General features: G+C 24.3%; 1 protein-coding gene across 3 annotated transcripts in view; it reads right to left on the bottom strand.

The window, feature by feature from the left end:
- Window positions 1–8,853, bottom strand: part of LOC112592101 (high affinity cAMP-specific and IBMX-insensitive 3',5'-cyclic phosphodiesterase 8-like) — a 66,538-nt gene extending 57,685 nt beyond the window's left edge. For all 3 annotated transcript variants that reach the window (XM_025336085.1, XM_025336083.1, XM_025336086.1), the window contains exon 1: window positions 8,366–8,853. The gene's annotated coding sequence lies outside the window, so the exon portion shown is untranslated. The remainder of the gene's footprint in view (window positions 1–8,365) is intronic.
- Window positions 8,854–12,923: the final 4,070 nt, after the last annotated feature.

Here is a 12,923-nt window from a genome sequence, read left to right as displayed (position 1 = left end):
ACTCTGTATAATAAATATTATAAGTATCAAAAATACTATACACTAAAATATTAAAACACTCATCCTGGTGATAATAAAAATAAAAATATTGAATAAAATATGAAATTAATTCAATATTATTCATAAAATTAACGATAAATAATGTTTTATTCATACAATTACATGGAAAATAAAATAATTAATTTTTAATTCAAAAATATAGTTTTTTTTAGTATAAATGAAATAAATAGGAGATATTATTATGCAATTGTAAGTATATTATACTTCTATACCATCATTATTTCCCTACAACGAATTATTTATCAATATAATAAACGAATAATAAATGTTCTCGAAATAAAATACCTAAGATTAAAATGTGTAGATTCCTATATAACACTTAAAAACCATGTATAAAACATAACGCACTCTTTGCATAACAAAAATATAAGAATTTTAGTAATAATTTTTTCTAGGCTAAATATATGGCTGGTATAAGTTATTGTTGATACCATAAATTTATTATGATTCATTAATCTCTGCATTCAATCAAGAACAGTGACGTTATAAATAATTCGGGACATAATTTAATTACAGTGTTTAATGTTTACTGTACGTATTATAAGTTGTACAAGTATAAATTATCAATATATATATATATAAATTATATATGTATTTAAATAGTTAGCTATTTACGTTATTTAAAAATAAAATGTATTTAGACATGTACCTCTAAATTATATAATAATATGATAATAATTAATAATAATTAATAATCTAACATAAATACCTAAATAATATTTATGATATACTAACTACTCTTACTACTCTCATGAACTTTGTTTTTCGTACAAAATGAATTTGTGTTAAATTTGATTGCTTTATACTAACATTTAGTGTATTGCGTATAGAAAAATAATATTTTTGGTTTTCTGATTTAGTGAACAGATAATATTTCCGAAATTTCAACTTAGCACGACTGTCCAACGACTAAATCAACAACTCATAAAGTCATGAAGTTTCAATAGTGTGAACTAAAAACAACGAATAAATTGCGTACTAAATATACTACATCAATTATCAACTATTCAGTATAAAATACTAATATCTAATAATAGTTAATACTTGGTAACTTAGATGAAAAAAATATAACTTATAGTGTGTATTAAGTATTTGTTGATTATTTAAAAAAAAATAATAACTCAATATTTCATTAATTTATAAAATCAAAGTTTAAAAAAAAAAAAAAATAAGCTTAAAACTTGCTCCTTGATGTACTAATTAATTTTTAAATAAAAATCAAGATAATCGAATAAAAAGTTTCAGAGAACGTGCGTGACGAAGAATTCCATTTTTAAATTTAAATATAAAGAAAATACGTAAAATTTTTAATTTATTATTTTTACTAAATAACGTTATGATAAATACTTTTTGTATTTAAATTTAATGCATGCCTAAAAGTTACCTAATATTTTTTTGAACGACAATAAAATATATTAATAGAATATATAAATACAAGATTTAAATAAAGATTAATTTAATTTATATGATTAATTAGATTTTATAAAAAACAATACTCATTTAAATCTGAAATAGTTGTTTGAATTAAAAATGTATTGAACAAATAAGTGAATGTGATAATGGAAAAAATAAATGATTATTCAATTAATGAAGAATCTTCATCTTTCAGAGGGAAGTCCAACATGAGTAGAATAATTATTTAACATTTACATATTATATTATTATTTGGTACCATATGAAAATGGATTTTCTAGTACTATTAAGTAAGCAGGTCCCGATACCACAACCTTTATAATATATTTTTTATTAAAATTAATCAGTCAGTTTATTTATATATGCAAGTATTTTAATCGAAGGATTTATACATAACCTAACCTGAATACCTATTTAATTTAAATCGTTTATAATACACTTAAGTTACATCGAATACTGGAGACATGGCAAAATAATTATGCATACAGTTATGCTTCGGTTTAGTTCAAAGAATTTTGGGTTGAAAATGTTGAATACGACTGAAATATGAAATATGAATATTAATTGCACCTACTTATATAAACAATTAAGTAGATAGAAAATCGTTTTCTAAATTACTTAAATATGTTTAGATTATTTTAATATTAATAGCGTCTCCCAATTGCTCACTAAACAAATAAAGCACAGATCGGATTGTTTTTTTTAGATAACAAGCCACTACACAAACAGTAGCCTACCCGCCATTAATAATTGGTTGTTTTTTAGAGATAAAATTTCATTACTGGTATACTCTAGATGTCAACAACATAAATCTAATAAGAACCAAAAACATATAGTATACATCTATAGTATTCAAAGCTAAATTAAATTATTAGAAAATTTATCGATATCATTTAAAGTATTTTAAAATGAATTGTTATTATGGTATTAGAAATAATACCATAAATAAAATATTCAATTAGAAATTTTATGAAGATTTTCTTGTGTTTACTTAACTTAAATTTAACCATGATGCATTATACATTTGTACCTTAAAAGTTGAAATAGAAAATATTTACAGAGTGATTTATTTAACAATTAATACTTATTATCTTAAATAAATTATCGTTTTCGGAAATATTTTTTTAAGAATTAAACTTTAAATTGTAATAATTAAATGTAAAAACTACGTGTTTTAGAAAAAAATATATTTTTATTGTTATAGTTTTGATTCATTTTTTGAATTCTGGCACACATTTTCGATGTTACCGAAGCAGAATATTTTTTCGATAGGTGCAATATTGAATTTTGAACAATTATTAATTGTTTATAATCTTAGAAGTACTTATTTAAAATTTATATTATTGGTAAAGTGTTTCAACATTTTGTGAGGTACTTACTAGTCCATTCGATACTCCAATTAACTTAAAATATCTACAACTAATTAATTAGGTCTACTCGATCAAAATTCTCGGTTAAAAAAAATAATTACAGAATATGTATTTAAAAATGTAAAATACTTAAAAATATTTCAATATAATTTGTATTTTAAAAATTTTGGTTTGTAATAACTCGCATTCGAAAAAATTTATTATATAAATTAAACATATTACATAAATTTCATAATCTTGAAGTAAAATTAAAATTAAACAAAATTTATAATAAAATACCGATTATATTTAACAATATAATATGACGGATAAAGATATTTTTCAATTACTTGCTACTACAAATAATGAAATACTAAAAATCAATTTAGTTATACTTTTCATATAGTTAAACTTGGATTATTAATTTATGATTTATTATATTATTTGAGTTATAATTTGTAAGTATGTTTTCATCTAAATTCAAATTATAGTTAGAATCAATAAAAAAAACAAAAAAAAACGTAGAAGCTCATTTTGTTGTACCTATCTTGTAACTGAATATATAACACTGTTATGGATTTGTAAAATTCTAATTCTATGATAAATAAATCATTAAAATATAATTAGAAATAAATGCTGTTCCAAGAATATTTCATAATTAATTTATATTATTTAGGTTTTATCAAATATTACTAAAATGGTAGGTTAAATACAGTTTTGCTATAATACATCAAACAAATATATTTATTATTGTAATACCAATTATGTCAATTATGATTATTATTACTTTGTATATCAAATGTTAATATTAATCGTTGTAAATATGTTTATAATAATAATAACTAAAAATTAAAGTCAATATTTAATTGTGTAAGTATACTAAAAATAATAATATATGTAATGACAAAAGGCTTCAAAAGTCTTTACGAATATATTTTTTGAATTACTTACAACAAATTAACTAAAATCATTATTAAATTTTGGAGAAAGCGATAAATGAATATTGAATATGTATTACAATGATCTGTGTTTTTTTAATTTTTGTAAAGACAATTTTTCTTATTGAAATAATCTGAAAATTAACTGTGATAGAGATCTTTAGTAGAACATTTAATTTAGTTGGTACTTTTGAGAAGTCAGAGTTGAAAATGTTCAATACTTTATAACAATCGTGAGAGAAACCTACATTTGATAAAATTTTGTATGATTTTTAAAATGATAGTTTGATAATTTTGGTGTAAATATACGCATAGAACAAATTTAAAAAAAGTTAAGCACTACATTATATTACTTATATATATTTATATTATTTTTAGAAAATTCAAATATAATTATTTTATAAACATTTTAAGCACTTAAGAGTACACTACACAAACATTTGTTTTCTTCGTCTTACAAGTGCGTAACTTTGCAAATTTCTGCTCAGAAAATCAGGTTTAGCTTCGTTAGTTTAAAAATTAGAGTGAATCGACCTATAATGAAACCTGATGGTAAGAACATTTTTTGTGTTTTTAAATGGTTTTTTTTTACGATAGTTTAATTTTTTAGCAAGTTTTGAGTATGTAAAATATAGTAAATTAAAAATGCTTATATCTCACTTAAAAAATGAAATTATCGTAAAAACCCACATACAAACACTGAAAATGTTCTTACTATCAAGTTTCATTATAGGTCGATTCACTTTTATTTTTAAACTAACGAAATTAAACCTGATTTTCTTAACGTAAATTTGCTATGTTACACACTTGTAAAACAAAGACAATAAATTCCTGTGTAGCATCCTCTTAAGGTTATTTATTTTTGAACTATTAGGATAAAAAAAAAATCTATCTTATTGAAAACTGGGTTTACGTAAATACTTATTTTTTCAGTTAACCGTGATTTTTTTTTTTTAGTTTTCCTGGGTATTAAGAAAAGTAGTGGAAAGAATTTATTTTTGACTCATCAAAGCACCAATTTTGTCCATTTTAAAGATCAAAGCATGTTTTTACTATAAAAAGTGTCTTTACAAAACAAAAAATATCTAAAACCTATACAATAAAAGTATACCCACAAAGCTAAAGTATGTAATATACTAAAACTGTATATCAGGTACTTTTAATATACTATAGTACTATAATACAATGGAACTCTGAAAGAACTTATAACGTATTAGACAATTAGATAATTAGATGACATCACTATACCTAAAATAGGCTTTTTTATAATATTTTTATTTTTTATTATTCTGAGTTAACTATCTGTATTTGGAAGCGTAAAAAAATAATTCCCGTATAAATCCATATGTTAATATACAGAATCAAACTTAATTATCCAGATAATACCTTAAATAATACCTTAAATATTTCTAAAATTAGCTCATTTTTTTTCTTTATCAGGCGTAATCTCTGGTTATCTTGTTATCAAATCTATGCTAATAACATTTATATATATATGTATAAAATAAAAATGAATGTATCTATGTTTCAATATACACCAATTATAATCCGTCTTATGATTATTCAGTTTATAGTAAAGTTCTCTCTCAACATAAAATAAATTTAAATTGTTCTAATTAAATAATTAATATATTATTATACTATTTAACTGGATACTTAACATGTTTGTAATTTTAAAAATACTTATACGAATAGAAAATCAAATGATTTATGATAATTTATTTAACTATATATTTTCTACGCTTTATATTTTTAAATAAAAATAATAAATTACGATAATTGTCAATTATTAAAAATTGATTGGTAATAAACTGATTAATTGTATGAGATCAATCAACTATAGTTATTTGGTCTATTTAAATAAAACGATGAGACTTTTTGACTGTTGAAATTGTAAAATTTTAAATACAATGAAATGTCATTACTAGCATTACTATATATAGGAGTATTTCTATCTTTATAATACATTTGAAACTAAATTTTACAATTAAATAACGTCAATATTTGTATGGATTATTTAATAATTAAAAGGATAAAAGGTTTTCTGTTTTTATAAATAAGCGTTTGTTACAGCACAATCAATTTTTTTAGTTTCTACAAATTTTGCAACATTAGTTCTCAGATTCTCAATGTAATTCCTGCCCAAATTGGATTTTTTTCAATATTTGGTCAGCAACCACTAACATTATAAGTAACTAGTAAGCATATAATAATATAATATTAAATAGGCGAGATCTTATAAATTTTAATGATATTATGTATTTATTGTTTAATGTAAAATTGTTATAATAGTCATTCAATATTTTCTATAATATTGATTAAAAATAATTTGAAATTTAAAATCATAAACAGTTATTGTTAAAAATACACATGATTATCTAATATCTATTTACTTCAAACGTATGTTGATATATCAAAAGCTTTGTTTAACACAGTAATATTACACACCTATATAGATAGGACATTCGTTTTTTAATGATTTTTTTTTTTAGTCTATAGGTCTTTTATTTAGATATATTTATATTTAATACATATATTATTAATTATACACAGTTAGATAATTAGATCCGTAAACAGGTTGATGCTATAAAAATACCTAACACTAATAATACTGAATAAGTATATTATTTGGCAAAAATTGTCAATCAGTATTTGCGTTTTTGTATGTTTTGTAAGTTTTTATATATCTAGAATAAATATTATAATATTCAAGTATAAAATTACTAATAATTAATTATTTTTAAGTTAAATTAGATTTTAGAACGAATATAAATTTTTAGTAGCTACATTTTTAAGTATAAGTCTGTTTCTGAATTTAAAAATCAAACCATATATTATGTAGAATGACAGAACGCACATTTTATATGTATTAGAAATTAATAAAACATATACTTTTAAATATACAAATACAATCAAATATTTTGAACAGAATTCAGTTTATTACCAAAAAATATCAAGATTTAGTAGTACAAATAAATTTTGATTAAAATAAGTTATTAAATGGGTATATATTAATGTAAATATCAGATAAATAGGCAGGTAAGCGAGTTAATAAAATATGTCTATCCAAATATTATTAAAAAGTAACCGTATAGAAAGAACTAATCTTCTTAATATAGAATTTGTACATTAAGAATTTGTTTTAAATTGCTATTAGATATATTCTGGGAAAATATTTCTATTATTGGATTTTTTTAACGATTTGTTTAATGTTTTGAGCCAACATTAAATGTTTTATTACCAAAAAATAAGATTTAAGAATTAAAACACGTCATGAATATTAAAAGCTATGAATAAAGTTTATAGTTTTATAACTATCGATATTTTATATGTACTAATTCGGTAATACCGTTAAAAATGGATCCGGAAACAACACCACAGATAGTGATAATCTTGAACTATTTTTTAAGTTAAAACGTACTAATGGCCGGGAAATTCAAGTCAAATAAAACATGAGTTTGTAACAGGTAATCAAAACAAAAAATTAACATTAGTTAACTATATTTGAAAACCATATTACCTGTAAATATAATATATTAATTAATTCAACTCAAAAGCTGAGTTTACATGTGGCATGGTATGAAGATGCGAGTATTTCTAATGATTTTCTATAAGTCAATGTAAATTTTAGCGCACTGTGTTGAATAGCGATAGTATATAATATTATCTTAATTTTTCTTTATTCATATTTTTTTGATAGCTATGTATGGTATATTTATAAACCATAAATGCCATATTATATTTATTGTATAATGTAGGGTTTACTATTTGAGTAAATGAGGTAAAATGTAGAAGTACTATTACTTCTATATTATATAATATAGCCAAAGTAATATATTTTTTAATTAAAGTAGGTATTTTAGCATATTTTTTTTTTACTTTTTAATCGACATTATTAATGGACATGTTATTATAATATGTCATATAATAGTATAAATGTATTTAGTATGAAAAAACTTATTAGAGGAAATAGGTGGTATAAATATTGCGTCAAGAAACGTAAATACGACTTAGATATAGTAATATAAATCTTACTATAGACACTGTTTTTAAAGTTTTAAATAAATATAAAATATTATTCTTGGTCATAACACAATTAAAATTTAAAAAAAAAAGAATTACGAAAACTAAAATTAAACTAAACTAAGTAAAGTCGATTTCCTACCAAACTTTTTGATAAATATTTTATTGGTATTTAATTAAAATCGTTCTTAAACCTTATATGAATGTATGCATGAAGAAACGACAAAAAGTTAAAACTAGGTTCAAGGTGTAATAAATAGATACCAAAGTATAAAACATATTTTATATAATAGGTACTCAAAAAAAATAATTGATTAGGTACCTAAGTAAATAACGCAACGAAACTACATGTATAATACACCCAATACCATAGTATTACAAAATGTATGATATTATATTACATACGGTCTATGATTTAAATAACACGATATGATTAGTAAATATCTTAATCATATTTATCATATTACAATCATATACAATCATATTCGACACAATAAAATTAGTGTTTATTTATATCATTATCCAAACAATTCATATAAACAGAGTACGATAAATAAATGCATATCGAAATCCTAGACTTACCGAAGTTTTCATTATGCGGCGACGATGTGGAAGTAGACGAATATTATTCGCACAGAGGGCGACGGTTCGCGCGTAAGTATAGGTATGTCCCAGTGTCTAGGTGTGTATATATATGTGTGTTATAAATTCGACGGTGTTTTTTCGCTAGCACTCGGAAGACGCAACCCGCGAAAACGGATAAACAAATCGCTTCGAATTGGGGGGGGGGGATAGGAATGAAAAAAAACAAAACGGTTAAATTTATCACAAAGGGCGTCGGGTGAAACTTTGGCGCGCGTGAACTTACGACGCGGTACGTTCACTCGTCAAATTCGCGGCGGCACACACACACATACACTATCACTGACACATGCGATCGCGAAACGCGTAGGTACTCGAGAGAGAGACTCGCATACACGACGCACGCGATCGTCCGTCCGCCGGTCACCGGTGATCTGCGGTGCGGTCGCGTAACGCGTCGTCTACTGTTTGATATTGTATCGTAATAGCGGTCGCGCCGGCCGGCGACGACGGCTTCCGTGGAACAGCGGACCGTCCGCCTGCGCGTCCGACGGTGGCGCGCCCGCGGCGGCGGCGCAAAGCTCGCGTCGCGGACGTCGCGCCCGCCCGCTGTCCCGCGAGATACTCTGGGCAGGCTGTTCGAGACGGCAAACTTGGCGGGAAATCCTGGACCCGTCCGCACCAGGCTACGCTACCAGGGTCACCTCCATCGTCAACGTTATGACGTAATACCACTATAAGAGTTTACTGCCTGAATTATTGTTAGTGTGATGACGGGGAGGGGGGGATAGGTGTGGAGACGTGTAACTAAAGGCAGTAAAACTGAATACAATCAACTCGACGTTTAGGTATTTTAGTGTACCGTTATTATTATTGTTATTTTTTTTAATTAAGATTATAGTATTTTATATAGGAATCGGCAAAATTATGAAATCTTAACATTTAAAAAAAAATTAACAAAATGTATGAAAGTATTTGTATTCAATAGAGTGATAAATGTTAATTTTGTAATATTTAGGTATAAATTATAAAGTGATAACTGATATATATATATATATATATATATATATTTATATAATAAATAGATACTTCTATTCTAGCTCTTTAATTACAAACGTTAAAAGACTAGGGAATTAAGAATATTTATCCTAAAAGATAATGTTATAAATAAAAATGTTTTCTTACTTATAGAATTTGTTAAACAATGATTAATAAGAAGTATTTGATTACAATGTTAAATGTTCCTATTTAGTAAAACCCATTGAAAAGCTTTGCGTTTCTTGCATATCATTACATGTTTAATGATAAAATTAGAATTAGTATTGATTTTAGAAAAAATAAATAAATAAACCTAACCTATATTATTAATTTTATATAAATACTAATGAAATTAAATATTATAAATTAATTAATAAATTAATATATTTAAAATTAAATTTGATTAACATTTAATTATTTTTATATTTGAAAAAAATAATAATACTTCCTCAATTACCTGCAAAAGTACCTAACTTACTCAAGCTTATGATTGAAATACTTTTAAAATCATTGGATCATGGTTAAGAAGTATGTTTAAAGGGAGTGTAAGGGAAAGTGAAGTCACCACGGTTATAGTTAGGGACGTTTACTTTTTTTTGAATCACTTATACTATACATTTTCCAAGTCAAGCAATGTATATAAAATAAAACTGTGTAATATTTTTTCTCGATAAAAATCTCTGTGGAAACTAATGACGGTAAAAATTTTTCACAAAGATCGATCCAATATTCCATTTCACCTTTGATAGCGACCATTATATTATACTATGATGTTACTATGATATCGTTGCTCATTTCAAACGAACGCTGCAACACTTTTAGTGACGCCACAAAGAACAGGTGGGCACAACAGTAATAATATATTATAAACGTTTGGAATTTTTTCGAATTGTAAGTCTTTTTTTTCGAAATTCAATTATTCAAATGATACTGTTTATTGTGTGTGTTTAGAGTTTCAGATTTCAGAGAACAATAAGATTTTCTCTACACTGTAGTAATGTATACTCTATAATACTCCGCCGATCGACATTATTATACATATAACTGTTGTTGTTTTATCCGTTTTTTATTTGTTCATTCCCTTTTGACTTTGAACGCAATCGATGAAAATGTGGTTTTGAAAAACAAGACTTGCTGTATTATTATTATGCGGTTTGAAACTATTTAATTTAAACCTTTGTAGTTTGTATGTGAAAACTCTACGACGCGATTTAGAATTGTTTTAAGACGCATTTATCAAACGGGAGTGGGCCAAGGTCGAATTTTTCGTTCGAAAACCATCATCGATAATATTTTTTTCTTGAAATGCTACATAAAAAATAAATGTAAAAACTCATCTAACTTTTGTAACATGATTTTTTATACATTTTCCACGTGGTTTTAATAATATATTTGACATTTAGAAAACAAATTTACTTAACAATATATTATTGAAGTGTTACATGTTACAACTGTAGAAAATATAAATGTCCTTCCAAGTCCTAAGATTTAAAGTAGTTATAGAATTAATAAAGAAACATTTATTTATATATGTTTTCGTTCATTTAATCTATAGGTAGGTGCATGAAATGAAATGTTTTAATTAAATTCGATTATTTCTCTCAATCTTGAATCAAGAGATATAGGTACCTAAAGATTGCTCCTCAAATATTAATTGTTTTAAAGCGATGAATGAAATAAAAACTCTCTTACCAAACCACTTTACACCATTAAATTATTGAATGATACTTGGTAATTTTTATCCATGTATATAAATATATATAAAATATGAATATAATCACTTCAATAAAATTATAATGTTATACGATTGGTAATAAATAATAACTAATGAGTAATGACAACCATACCTATATAATATGCTGTAAAAGTATTTATTCAGTGTATGTTCATTCAATATATTAGTGCTTAAAGAATAAATTAATAATTGAAAATGCTCTCATCTTGGATCTAATAACTAAATAAGTTGTTATATAAATATAATATAATATATAGTATTGAAATGATTAACTTTGATCAATATCATAATTTATGAATTACCTTATATTATTCATAGTTTTATTTATATTGCGAAATATTCTAAATAACGTATGAATAATGCATTAAAATTGTAATTTCAGAATTGATTTACACTGGATTTTTGATAATAGGTACATATTTTATTTAGTTGCTAATTCGATTGGTTTTGAAAAATACCATTGAACTTTAAATACTGCAATAATGTCTTAAAGACACAATAAATAAATATGAACGAATGACTATAAAATATTTTTTTAACTAGAGAACACGTGACGATTGAAACTGCCGTAATTTAAAATAATATATTGTAATATTATTGTATAATTGTAGATGACTGCCACTTTGATCTTAGTCGCACTTAGCCATCTGCAATTGTACAGGTGTTTCGGAAACGGATTTTTTAATGTTCAATGACTTGTAAAGCGGTGTGACTTCCGGAATTTTAGAGTGGTATCTTAGAGTCTATCTAGTTGTCCACTGATTGACCATGGTTAAAATTTCCCGAACCAATTCATGTTTGGCGTTATTTCGTTGTAGTTTAAAGAGTTTATACACCTAGAGATGTATTTAAGCAATCTCTACGAGTGACAACTTTTACATGGAAATTCACGTTTATAAATTACTAAAATACTATATTTTAATGAAGTTATTATTTAACCCAAATTATGCATTTAATTATCAAGACTAATTATTAAATTCAGCTTAAATAAATAAAATTTAAAAATCCTTATATTATGATCTATTATTATAATCTGAGCTTATTTTCTAATAATTATACCCATCGGAAATTGAATTTATTTACATTTAATTAATTCTATATTCACACTTTTTAAATTATGTATATTTATTGTTGAGATTTAGTAAACAACATATAGTTAAAAATTAAAATTGCTTTATGACGACATAAAATGAACCACGTAATTTGGCCGTATTAATCAATATTGAACATACAAAAAAATACACAAAAACCGTAAGAAATTCAGCTGGAACTTAAGATTTTGTGCGTATTAACCTACATGACATGTTAACTGATGATGTACAATTTCTACAGTAGTTTATTTTTCTTTGTTAAATTTTTTACTATTGTATTGGAATATACAACATATTCTTTAAAATATATTTTTATGATAGATGTTACCTAATATAGTACCAGTGTACATTTTTTTAATGCACTTGTCTTAGAAACCTATGAATCCAAATATTTGTACACTTAAATTAATCTATAAATAATACCTGATCGAGTCCAAAAAACGTTTAAATAAAATTATAAACTATAAATGAAAGTATAATAATAGTTCTATAAAATTATAGTTTAAGTATCAAATGCTAAGAAATTAATGAATACAAATGTACCTATTTTATTTTATCGTAACAGTAATTTTCTTATTCAATACATATATTATAATATATATGTATTGTATTTTTACATATAATTATACGTATTTTAATTATAATTATTGTTGTCAAATATCGGTACTCAGTGCTAACGATCGATCATACCTTC

This window comes from Melanaphis sacchari, unplaced genomic scaffold, assembly GCF_002803265.2.
Source record: "Melanaphis sacchari strain LSU unplaced genomic scaffold, SCAv2.0 Contig157_pilon_pilon, whole genome shotgun sequence".
NCBI classification, from domain to species: domain Eukaryota; kingdom Metazoa; phylum Arthropoda; class Insecta; order Hemiptera; family Aphididae; genus Melanaphis; species Melanaphis sacchari.
The sequence above is the reverse complement of the archived record's forward strand: the minus strand, read 5'-3'. Positions and strand labels throughout refer to the sequence as shown.